Raw genomic sequence first — 11882 nt, forward strand, 5'->3', positions numbered from 1 at the left:
TCTGTTGGATTGAGATTTGGTGACTGTGGAGTTCATGAGTACGGTGAACTCACTGTCATGTTCAATGAACCAGTTTGTACTCACGTACAGATGAAGTACAATAATTAATTATTTGTACTATGTTACTTCCTACCTCTGATTATGAATCAGATTATTAAAAACATTTAAAATGTTCCAAAACTCAATAACAACACAAAGATTGTTGCTCAGTTAAGAAGTGACATTTGAACCTGCTACCAGCTGTAGCCACCTGTGTTGGCACACAAACTATTTGTACATACCTTTGAGATGTATTACAAAATAAATCGGTGAATCCTATATAGAATAGTTTCCATAGCACAGTTCAGTATAAAGATTAAATTAGCTGCAGGGACCAAAACTGTTTTTTGCACAATGCTGTAAACATGCTTATTTCAGCTGTAAACATGGGCATTTTCGCATGAAGCCTGTAGGGACTGACTCAATTTTGAAGCAAACCTCAAGTGGCCAGTTAAGGAACTGCACCAATAAATTAGCTGTATTTTAACCTCTTTTAGGTTTCCTCTTTGTTTGCAACAACAGTATTTACAAAAAAGCTGGCAAGCTTAAATTTCTAATGTTTCCCATTTGATGCAAGATTCCAGTTTATTTTCTGTGAGCTTTTTTCAAACTCTTCACTTATTCCACATTTGTGATGTTACAGTCTTATGCCAAAATAGATTCAATTCATTCTTCACCTCAAAATTCTACAAAACAATTTAAATCTATTAAAAATAATAAACTAAAATATAACATGTATATTTGTATTCACAGCCTTTGCCACGACACTCAAAACTGAACTCGGGGGCATCCTGTTTCTGCTCATCAGCTTGATTGGAGTCACCTGTGGTAAATTAATTTGATTCGACATGAAGGCACACACCTGTCTACATAAAGTCCCATGTCAGAGCACAAACCAAGCCATGACGTTTAAGGAATTCTCTGTAGACAGAGGAGAAGGCCCAGAAGGATAACCATTTGTCCAGCACTCCACTAATCAGACCTGTGTGGCAGAGCAGCCAAACAGAAGCCCCTCCTCAGTAAAAGGTGCATAAGCCCACCTGTAGTCTGCCGAAATGCACCCAAAGGACTCTCAGACCAGAGAAATAAAATTCTCTGAAACAAAGATTAAACCCTTTGGCTTGAATGCCAAACATCATGTCTGGAGGAAACCAGCCACTACTCATCAACTGGCCAGTACCATCCCTATAGCAAAGCATGGTGGTGGCAGCATCATGCTGTGGGGATGTTTTTCAGCAGCAGGAACTGGGAGACCAGTCAGGATCAAGGGAACGATGAATGCAGCAATGTACACAGACATCAGACCTCAGACTTGGCTGAAGGTTCAGCTCCAAACAGGACAACAAACCTAACCACACAGTCAAGATAACAAAATAGTGGCTTCAGGACCACTCTGTGAATGTCCCTGAGTGGCCCAGCCAGAGGCCACTAAGTCTCTATTCTTTTGTATAATTCTTATATCTCCAAACAAGGTGACAGATTTAATATGTTTTCTCTTACATTGATTTAGAAATAAGATCAAAAATAATTTTTGAAGTCACAAAGTCATGAATCCTATATCGCATGTCCTCTAAGGCAGCGGTCCCCAACCCCCGGGCCTCGGACCGGTACCGGTCCGTGAGTCGTTTGGTACCGGGCCGCGAGAGTTGAGGCTCAGGTGTGAAATGTATGGTTTTCAGGGTTTTTATCGGTTTTCAGCGTTATTCTGTTATCGTTTTTATTGTTAACTCGGTTTTCCTGGGTCTTTTCACGTGTGTTATGAATAAATCTTCTTTTTTTCGGTACCGGTACTAGTTTTATTTTGTTGTATTTGTCCGCGACACCTTAAAGGCCGGTCCGTGAAAATATTGTCGGGCATAAACCGGTCCATGGCGCAAAAAAGGTTGGGGACCGCTGCTCTAAGGTTCAACATTAAGATATTCTTTCTATCTCAAGTTTAATACCACAGTTTGTTGCTAAGTAACGTTTCCTGGTGATGTTTCATTTAGTTTGGAAAAACAGTTACTATCTCCTGCTCTGCTGCTCCTGTCACCTCCACCATATTATAAGCCTTAACTCAGTCTTCAGACAGAAAGGAGGAATGCTCATCCCTTATCTGCAGAGGGACATAATTTCAAGCATCACTCATCCCCTGTCCATTAGGAAAAGATATCATAGTTGACGCATTATGTGATGGCACTAAATCCACAGATAGTCTGCTCAGTCTTAACTTCCTCAGACTGTTTTCAGAAGACTGCTCATCTGTGTCTTGTCAAATGTCCAGTATTCTGTATTTGATTTACTCTGCCCTTTTTGGACTGCTTGCTTTAATTGATACCAAGGAAGGCTGTCTGTGAAGATGTGCAGCGCGACCCTCAGCTAGATCACGAAGTATAGCTTTGAAGTTGCACAGTATCAGCTGCCAGATATGGATAGGATTTATAGGGTGGTACCTCTTGCTTTGTCATGCATTACATTATGTATGTACTGTGTGTGTGTGTGTGTGTGTGTGTGTGTGTGTGTGTGTGTGTGTGTGTGGTGCCTGTGTTTATGCCACAAAGATAGGTATGTACTGGCAACGCTGAGTTTTCCCTGTCACGGTGAGCTTTAGTGTTCCTGCAAGTAGGAGACACTTTTTATCGGAGCAGAACGATAAATTGTCTTTGGGGTAAATTTACGCAGCCATGTTCTTTCTCTATTTTCGTCCTGGAATGTGTGTATTCAGTGTCTTTCCTTGAATTAATTAACCTGAATTCAGTGAGCATGTGCTCTCAAAACAAAGTAATATATTGCCATATGTGCAAATCCTTTGTCTGTGTGAGGTCATTTTGGGTCCACTCCCTTCATCGAGCTCACCACTAAAGAATGAAGTACACTTGAAAATAAAAAGGACTTCAATGATATCCACACCCAAACATTATGAGTGTCCAACATTCAATCTCTCAGTCTTTTGTCATTGAAACTGACAGAAAGAAGAACTTTGTCTCCAGCTTTGGAATTATCAGACGCTGGATATGACAGCACTGAACATGGTGTAACGCTGGAGGAAGATATGCAGAGCCCTCAGCATAATATACAAATATGTAGATGTCATTCCCCGCTATGTGGTTTGGTGGTCTTTTGGCTCGCTGGTCACAGTCTCATCAGCACTCTGAACACCATTTCCCTTGGGTCATAATGAGGCACGTGAACTTTACTGATGATCTACAGACTTGTGAGGATTTCTGCTCTTTTGTTCTCAACAGTTCAAAGCTAAGGGAGTGGACACGTGTCAAAAACTGCTGTTCTGCTCTCTCAGTTCATTCCAGTATAAGCAAAGCTAACAGAACAACTTATAATTTTCTATAAATTGTGCCAAAGAAATCCAAACTGATGATATCTGTAATGATTTATATTCTATACGTAAATTACAGGAAAAATAACTGTGATTCAGCTCATAAGCAGTCTATTTAATGAGAGTCTTCAAATGTTCCTTCAGACACTAATGATGGTATCAGTCATCGAGCATCAGTGTGTTACAGTGGAAGCAACCATACAACCATAAGCTGTATATAAAAGATGGAAGTAGCTAATGTGACCTTTATGCATTATGTTAGCTACTTCCATCTTAGTTTGTTCCACCTGATGATGGCATTTTGGCATCTTCTTGAAACCAGAGGTGGCTCAGACTGAGAAGGCAGCAACAGAGCATTCTCATACGGAAGCAATTTGGGAATCACAAAGTAGCTACGTGTGGAAACATAACCCAATTTATCTTGTAGTTTACTCTGAGTGTGATTATAATTTACAAAATGAACATAATTCTCTATTAAATAAGACGTGCAACTAGCATCTTAGATCAACAACTCACTGGGAAAATATTTACTGAGGAGATAAATCAAGCGAGAAGTAGGGTCAGTTTCTCATATAATTCTTTTCAAGTAGACCTCTTTTTCACCTGCTGTTGACCATTATGAGGATATGTAGGTTCGTGACACTTATGGATTGGCTATACTTGGACCTGCATGTTACTTCCATTGCTTTATAGCCTGTGGGGACAACATCCATACATCCATTTTTTCCTACTTATGTGGGTCCAGATCACCATGGCAACAGCCTAAGCAGAAATGCCTAGACCTCACTCCTCCCGGCTATCTCACCAGCAGTTCTGGTGGAACACCCAGAACACCAAGGTGTTCCCAAGCTAGTCAACAGTTGTAACTTCACCAGCATGTCCTTGGTCTCCTTCTGGTAGGACATGATTGAAACAAATCACCTAAAAGGTGCCCAGGAGTCATCTGACAGATGCCCAAACCATCTCAACTGGCTCCTTTGCATGTGGAGGATTTGCGACACTCTCCAAAATGGCCATACTTCTCATCCTTCCTCTAAGGGAGACCTCAGACTAGCACGGCGTAACCTATTTGTGAGTCACCCGACCACATTGACAGACTCTCAAGTCTTATCAAAGTGAACCAATCAACGCTCATTAACATGGGGGAGGGAAAAGAGGGAAGATTATTGCTAATGGTGTCAACGCTAGAAGGCTTGTTTTTGATCACCCGTGTACGGTACTTTACGTCGTTTGTGTAAAACAACAAGCTATGGCTGGTCTGAGTCCAATTTACATTAAATCTGTCACTCAGCCAAGTCAAGAACATTTTTGACTTTATCTGACCCAACACCCTTCCTGAAAACCATCTAGTATGAGGCCCTGAGTACATACATTAGTTTTATGCATCAGATATAACATGCTGTGTAGTCACTGCCCTCTGTTTCTCCTTTTGTGGTCCACAAATTACAGATTCTATTTTGAATGGTGCAGCGCATGTCCCAGCCTAACCCCTTCTGACTGCAACATTCAAGGTAACTGTAAATAATGACCATGAAAGATAAGGTTTAAAGTCACTAATAAATATTGGTGAAATATCCCGATGGAGCCACACAGGAAGACAGACAAGCAATTAGCGTCTTTACTGTACTTGACTCTGTCCGGAGCAGCTCTGGGCTGCGTTGTGCAGACGACAACGGAAATACAGATTAGTACCAGATGGTGTCATCCAGGGTACGAGGCATAAACATTGAAACCCTTAACACTCTGATAAATCAACACGAGACCCTTGCGGAGTTAGCGGGATAAATGGGAAAAACAGGAGCACTTAACACAGGATTCCAGATCCGTGAACAAACCCCGTTGAGCTAAAATGCATTCAATACTGTTGATCGTTCAAAAAGGTAAACAAAACATGAAATCCAGAGGTGTCATAATGGCCTTAAAACAAGAACCTCCTCCCTGAGCGCACAGTATTTATAAGGTTAAGGCACTTCGTCAGCTCCATTAAGCTGAGGCGCAAGGGTGAGATAAGATGATAGTTTGGCAAGTAAGTATAAACCATCAAGTCTCTGCCCATTTCTCAGGTTCATCAAACTAACCTCTAACCTTTCGCTGAACAAAGATAGCATTTGAACATTAACCTCTACCATTAGTGAATTCCTTTGTTTTTATGGCTGAATTTATTTCCTTAAAGAGGCAATTTTATGTTTTCCTCTTTAATCATGTTTAAGTAAGCTGGGAAATTACCAGCACATGTGCTTGAGCTCCATTTCAGTGCATGTGTCTCTGTGTAGCCTGTTAATCTGTCATTTTTTTAATATTACTATTGCTACATAACATTAAGCTCTGGTTCTTAGAGTTTTACTCTTGCCATAAAACAAACAATGGGAAAGCTTTGAAGAGGAAGATGTGATCAATATTTCTGCTCCAATTTAGTGTGCCGGCAGTGTTTGAAAACACATCAAAGTAAGAGATATTAAAACACACACACATACATCATGTGTCATTCTTGCGAGCCTAGTTTTAAGCTTATGTGGTTGCCGACTAGCCGTGGCTTTCACCTGCCCGGGTAACTTAAATCTGTGAAAGAAAGTAAGTATATGGCAGAACTCCATTTCATAAGGTGCCAAGTTTTCATACCCTCGAATGAACTCTGGTTCAGCAGAAGGGAAAACATCTCAAAATCGAATTTTGCCCCAGCGCTCATTGAGCTGGTTTTTGAAGGAAACTATAGCTGCGTCACACTAACTCACCTCAAATGTTTAAAGCTTTCGGTGTACAGACAGAGTCAGGTTGCCAGCGATGAAACCTGGAGTCAATAATGAGCAGGAAATTCTCTTCTGGAACATTCCTTCTAACTGCACCGACCCTCGGTGTATGATTCAGTGATTATTTTTTTTCCTGTTATATCAAAAACCAACATGCAGCACATTCTCCCCTCCTTTGTTGCTTTCAAATTAGATGTTAAAACAATGAAGTTATTGTTTAAAACCACATACGTTTGTTGCCTTTTTCAAAAATCCAATTTATCTCCATGTTTCCCCACTCAAATACCAAATAGATTTATTACCTATGGCTCATAAAGCAATTCACTTTCAGTAATGAACAATATATGCAAGTTTTCCATACCTTTCAAACATCTTTGTTGGTGAACTCAGGCCTTGACATTGCTCGCAATTCCACATTTTTACATGCAGCACACAACAGGTAATAGCATGAGATACAGTTTAATTCCTGAAAGTAGTCCCTCTGGTTTAGGTGAGGATGCTCCCTCAGCACAGCGTGCAGGAGTCAGGACTCACGGCGCTGTTGATGTTCCTACATTTTGCCCAGTCACATACAGCACGTTCACGTAATGTCAGAAAAAACTGACTGTTTGTAAAAGATGACTTGACTGGTGCATTTTCAGTGTTGCCCTCTTGATGAAAAACCAAGGAAAATTAAGACTGTCACAAGGGAGGCCTCCTGTGAACCACTTTGTTGTCTGTATTATAAAACCACTATCTAAATAAATGGATAGAAACTGCATAAACTGCTTCTGAAATCCATCAAAAAACACTTCAAAGTTTGGCAACATGGGCCAAAGTAAGCTTTAAAAGGCTCACATTTCCTCCACAAGTACACTACTTCTACTACACATATGCAAAGGTACACACAGGCCAGTTAGGAGTGCCACCACAATCAATATGTTTGGCTCATCCCTCAGAGCACTTAACAGACTGCCATCCTAATTCACCCTATGTATACGGTAAGCCAAGAGAAGGTATGAAGTACAGTTAGAACTTCTGAAATCTCTGCTGCATGCACGTATTAGTGCAACAACATGGTCGACTAATATGTTTCCTGTTCCGGCAGTTGATTTGCTCCTTGGTGACAGGAGTGCGACAATCGTCAGTTTTTAGCATTTTGGGACTTTTTCCATAGATTTACATTCAGAATTCTGGTTATAATGTCTCCGGTTGGCTTCAATTTTCAGATCTGGAATATGAACGCATCTTTTTGGATATAGCCTGAAGCCAAGAGGTTCAAGGCTGCTGTGCATGTGTGAAAATGGCTACTGAAAGAAGAACTTCTGAAAACAGCCGTGAACAGTGACCTGTACTGTAACAACCAAAAAAGACAATAAAACCCTGCGTGGTGCTCATGTTCCTGTTTTTCTGTGTGGCACATTTAACATCTTCCTTTGCAAATGGAGAAAATATTGTGTAGCCCACTACACAATATTTGATTACTCCAACTTTTAAATTACTGGTCAAGGGGTGGATTTTTTTAAATTGTAGTTATTAAATGTTCCGTGGGTACATAAAAGCAGGTTTCTTTTTTGTCTCATGAAACTGTAACTGTCAAAGCATCAAAATGAAAAGTATAATATGAAACAATACTTTTAAACTGTAAGGAAGTAAAACCATAGAGCGATATAAATGAAAAATGGAAGCCATGAAATATTGTGCTATCTACTCTCCAACACTTCTGCAGGATGCCTTGTTGTCATGTATGTACTTTACAGTACTCAAAAACTCAAACCTTTACCTGCATTTTACATCCCTGAGCCTCTAAAATGCAGGATGAGTTTGTATCGGCACTGAAGCTTCAACTATGCTGCAGCACCTTCTGTGCCCAGGGACCCAAGGCCAGAGCTCCTCCTCCTTTCCTCTCCGCTGAAGAGATCTCACTCTCACTTTGTTCACTCTCTCACACAACACTCCTCTTAGTTCTTGCATTAACTGTCCATACCTACAATCTTTTTTTTTTGCAGGTTTCACATTGCTGTTCCCTGTAGATTTCTTAGTCACTCTTGCACAAGTCTTCTGTAAAAAGAACCCATAATTCTCACAGTTCTTAGGCTCTCATAAATTTCCAGTAAGAGATCTTACTGTTCTGCTATAACTCCACACATCCCATCAGCTCAAAGAGGAAAATGGGAATCTGGAAGTCATTACCAAATGATTGCATCTAAGTAATGAAAATGCATTTGTGAGAAAAGAGAGTGAAAGCAAAATGGGGATTGTTCTTGTAATCACTCGCATATTAACCTAAATGTAGGGAAGTGTGAGTCAAAGTAAATTTAGGGAAACACTGCTATTACTTTCTCTTTTTTCCCCCCTTTTTCTTTCATTCTTTGCAAGGATGTCATGTTTATTTGAAGTTCAGTACTCAACGCCAAGCTTGTATTTGAGACCTGGAATTTGGGGACGTTTTGCCTGCGTTCAAGTCCAATGGTTCAAATACACATCTGGGAATAAGTCTTAACCCACTGAGTTGACCGAGGCCGAGTTACATCACTGCGACAAGCAACGCTGCGTAAAGCTGGCAGCGCTCGGCGCTCGCTAAACATGAGCAACCAACAGGCGATTAATGGGGCCGTCACAGCCTGCCATCCTTCAACGGTCCTGCAGGCAACAAAGGAAGTAAACAAGATTCCCTCTGTTCATCCTTCCGCTTAGGATGTTGGCTGAGCACACAAACAAAGGTTTGGCAGGCCAGAACCATCTGATTTTGCTCTTATTGTTTCAATACAATTTAAAAGTTGCCCGGATCCACTTATGATCCCAAGCATAATATCATGCAGGAAACATTCTGTTGTGCTGGATTTACAAATCGTGTGTCAACAAATCCCACCCACACAGGTCACACGTAAACCTTTGGGAGGAGAACAAGTCAAACACTGGCTATCTCACTTTGATGCAATGTCTGCTCTAAGCCAAGGTATGTGAGCCATTCTTACTTGAAAACTGGCTATTAAAACGCTTTGAAAGCAAACTTGTGGTGTCACGTAATGAAACCGACTCTGTTTTTGTCTTGTCATGTTGGATTCTTTGCAGCTGTTGGCCTTTCAAGCAATGACTGCATAAGCCATTCTCATTATAGTATCAGTCCCTGTTTGCTCAGAGATACAGGGTGACCAGCAGGCAGCATTAGCATGTCACTGCACAGTTCGAATTTCCCTCAAAGCCCAAAAGTCAAAACTGGAAGTCTTGTGACGTTGCAATGCAGTGATTAATGGTGTGCACACACGTCTTTGAGTGTTTTCCACAGTCTTCTTGCTCTCCTGTTGACTGCTCAATTGCTTCACAAAACCTATGAGAACAATTCATACATCTCTGTTACTCAAACGCTGTAAATTACTACTTGTTACAATTCATCTCAGTGTGAGAAAAAACTTTTTTCTTTTCCTTTAGGGATGAGATCTGAACCGAGGACATTTTTAGAAACCCAAAAGTTTATCATTTTTAAGAGTTAGGATCTATTTCTGTAAAAGACCTGCATTTTCCATAGCTTTTCTGTCGCCCAAAATGTTTGATTGGTGGGTTGCTGTGTTGTGGCTCTATACGTCACCAACGGTGTAAACCGTAAAGCTTTTCATCAGGTCAAGTAGGAAGACACGTTTTGTCTAAAGTATAAGGAAAGAAAATAAAGCAGAGCTCACAAATGTTTATACGGGCAAAAAACAAATGAAGTCAGTGACAGTCACTGAACCGTGTTTGGCAAAGAAAGCAAGACTGGAAACTGCTATTGTGTGAACTTGAAGAAAACAAATGCAACTGCACATTTACGCTGTGCCACTGAATTGCTTTGAGCAGCGATATTAGTGCTTTTGGCTAAATACCAACATTAGCATGGTAACATCCTCCCAGTCACAGCGCTTATATCCTGATCTTAAACTACAGTCTCTTTCTGAGGTGCAGTCAGCAGACAGTGTAGTCAGACAGTGCAGTCAGACAGTATAATTGTGTACACCTGCATATTTATGACTGGATCATGCTTGCCACTCAGTTGTGACTGAGCCAGATAAAGCTAATTAGCCTATAAAAGTGCAACTTCCGAGCTCTGCCTGAACTAGCTTCATCTTAAGGTAAATGTGGTTTTCCAGCTTGTTTACTAAGAAGGATGTGTGCTATCTGTCCTGCACTAAATCTGTTTGATTCTATATATAAGTATAAAGTTTCATTCAAGAGCCTGCAGCTGAAATGCAGCTCTAGATCAGGCATATCTTACTGGAGATGTGAGCAGCCCCAACTACTAATAGAAATCTGTGAAGTGCACATTAAATGCATAATAATGACAGTACCATCTCATCCCCCTCCCCCCCATCTCTCAGATATTGAAGGACACACTATACAGTATAGTGCAACTGTCATGCAAACAGAGCCCTCACTCCATTTGGGAGATTATGCAAGCTTATTTTACAATGCCAGTCATTCCGGCCAAATGTGTTTCATTAGCATTACTCAGCTTTTTGGCATGATTGTGCTAAAGGGGATATTTAAAGTAAATCTTACGAAGAAAAAAGGGCGCAATCTACCTTCAGCATTCCCAAAACTCTTGTATTTTACAGAAATTTTGAGATTTGCATGTTACATGTGTCACTCTCTCCAGTTCTCAGTACTTTAAACATTTTGGGTGCCAGATTTCCTTTTAAGACTACGATCCTGAGTTACTCTGAACTTTTTTTTTCTTTCTTTCTTTTTAAAAAAAACCCAAAAAACCTCCATGGTGAAGTCACAGCTTGGAGAAGAGAACTGGAAACTATTGTTGTTTATCAGCCTAACTGACATCCATCACCTTCATTTCTTCTTTCCTTCCAGATCTTTGGTGTTTATAGCCTTAATAGACGAATCTGCAATAACGTTTGATCTCCATTGTTTACTAGGTAAGCGCTGGATGTTAATGTGGTCCAACTGACCCAGAAAATGATGCAAAAATGTTGAAAAAAGAACTACTGATGAAAAACCTCTCACCCTTCTTTTTCTTCGTTTCTTTCTTCATGCCGATTTGGTCCAAACAAATATGGCATGGATACAGACACGCTACCTATTCTTCTTCTCTTCCCCCTTGTGAATACAAAATTTTGCAATTTAATTTCCGCTGTTTAGATCTGCCCTGCAGTAGCTCCGTACTTATTAAAGAGATGCCTAGAATGCCAGTAAACTTTTTTTCTGTGCCATTTCCCACCACCCTAGTAAAACCTCATTACTTTTTAAGCCTACTACCAATAAAAGAGGGAATCCAGGTTTTAGAAATTAAAGGTGGTGTCACTTAGAAAAGTAATTGGAATAAAATGTTTAGCAGTTTAGATACAGCTTCAGTAGAACTAACTATATATTTCTCCACAGAAGCCACTAAAACATTTTTTGAACCACAATTAATAAGTCTGTGGTGTATTTTCTACTCCTAAGAGGTTTCTTCTGGTCACTTCATCCACCATCCTTACCATACTCTTGTGTCTGACTGTGAGCTGCAGTTTCTAATATCTGTCAGGTCAAGTGAATCCATGTTGTTGAAAGGCAGCGATTCCATGTGGTATGAAACTTTCTGTTCGTCAACCCTGAACGGAATGCACGTCTCCAACTCCAACTGATGCAAAACCAGATGCCCCAGTTGTGTCTTTTTGGTACACAAAGGCCTACCCACAAGACCCCTCTAAAGCCTCCAGGAATGAGCCGTCGTATCAGCGTTTCTCTCCCGGACACCACAGAGGGGGAAGCCTTGGCAATACCAGATAATTTCCAGACGCAAGCCATTGCTCGCCAGCTAAAATTGAAGCTTCCAG

Source organism: Oreochromis aureus, linkage group 13 (genome assembly GCF_013358895.1).
Source record: "Oreochromis aureus strain Israel breed Guangdong linkage group 13, ZZ_aureus, whole genome shotgun sequence".
Classification (NCBI taxonomy): domain Eukaryota; kingdom Metazoa; phylum Chordata; class Actinopteri; order Cichliformes; family Cichlidae; genus Oreochromis; species Oreochromis aureus.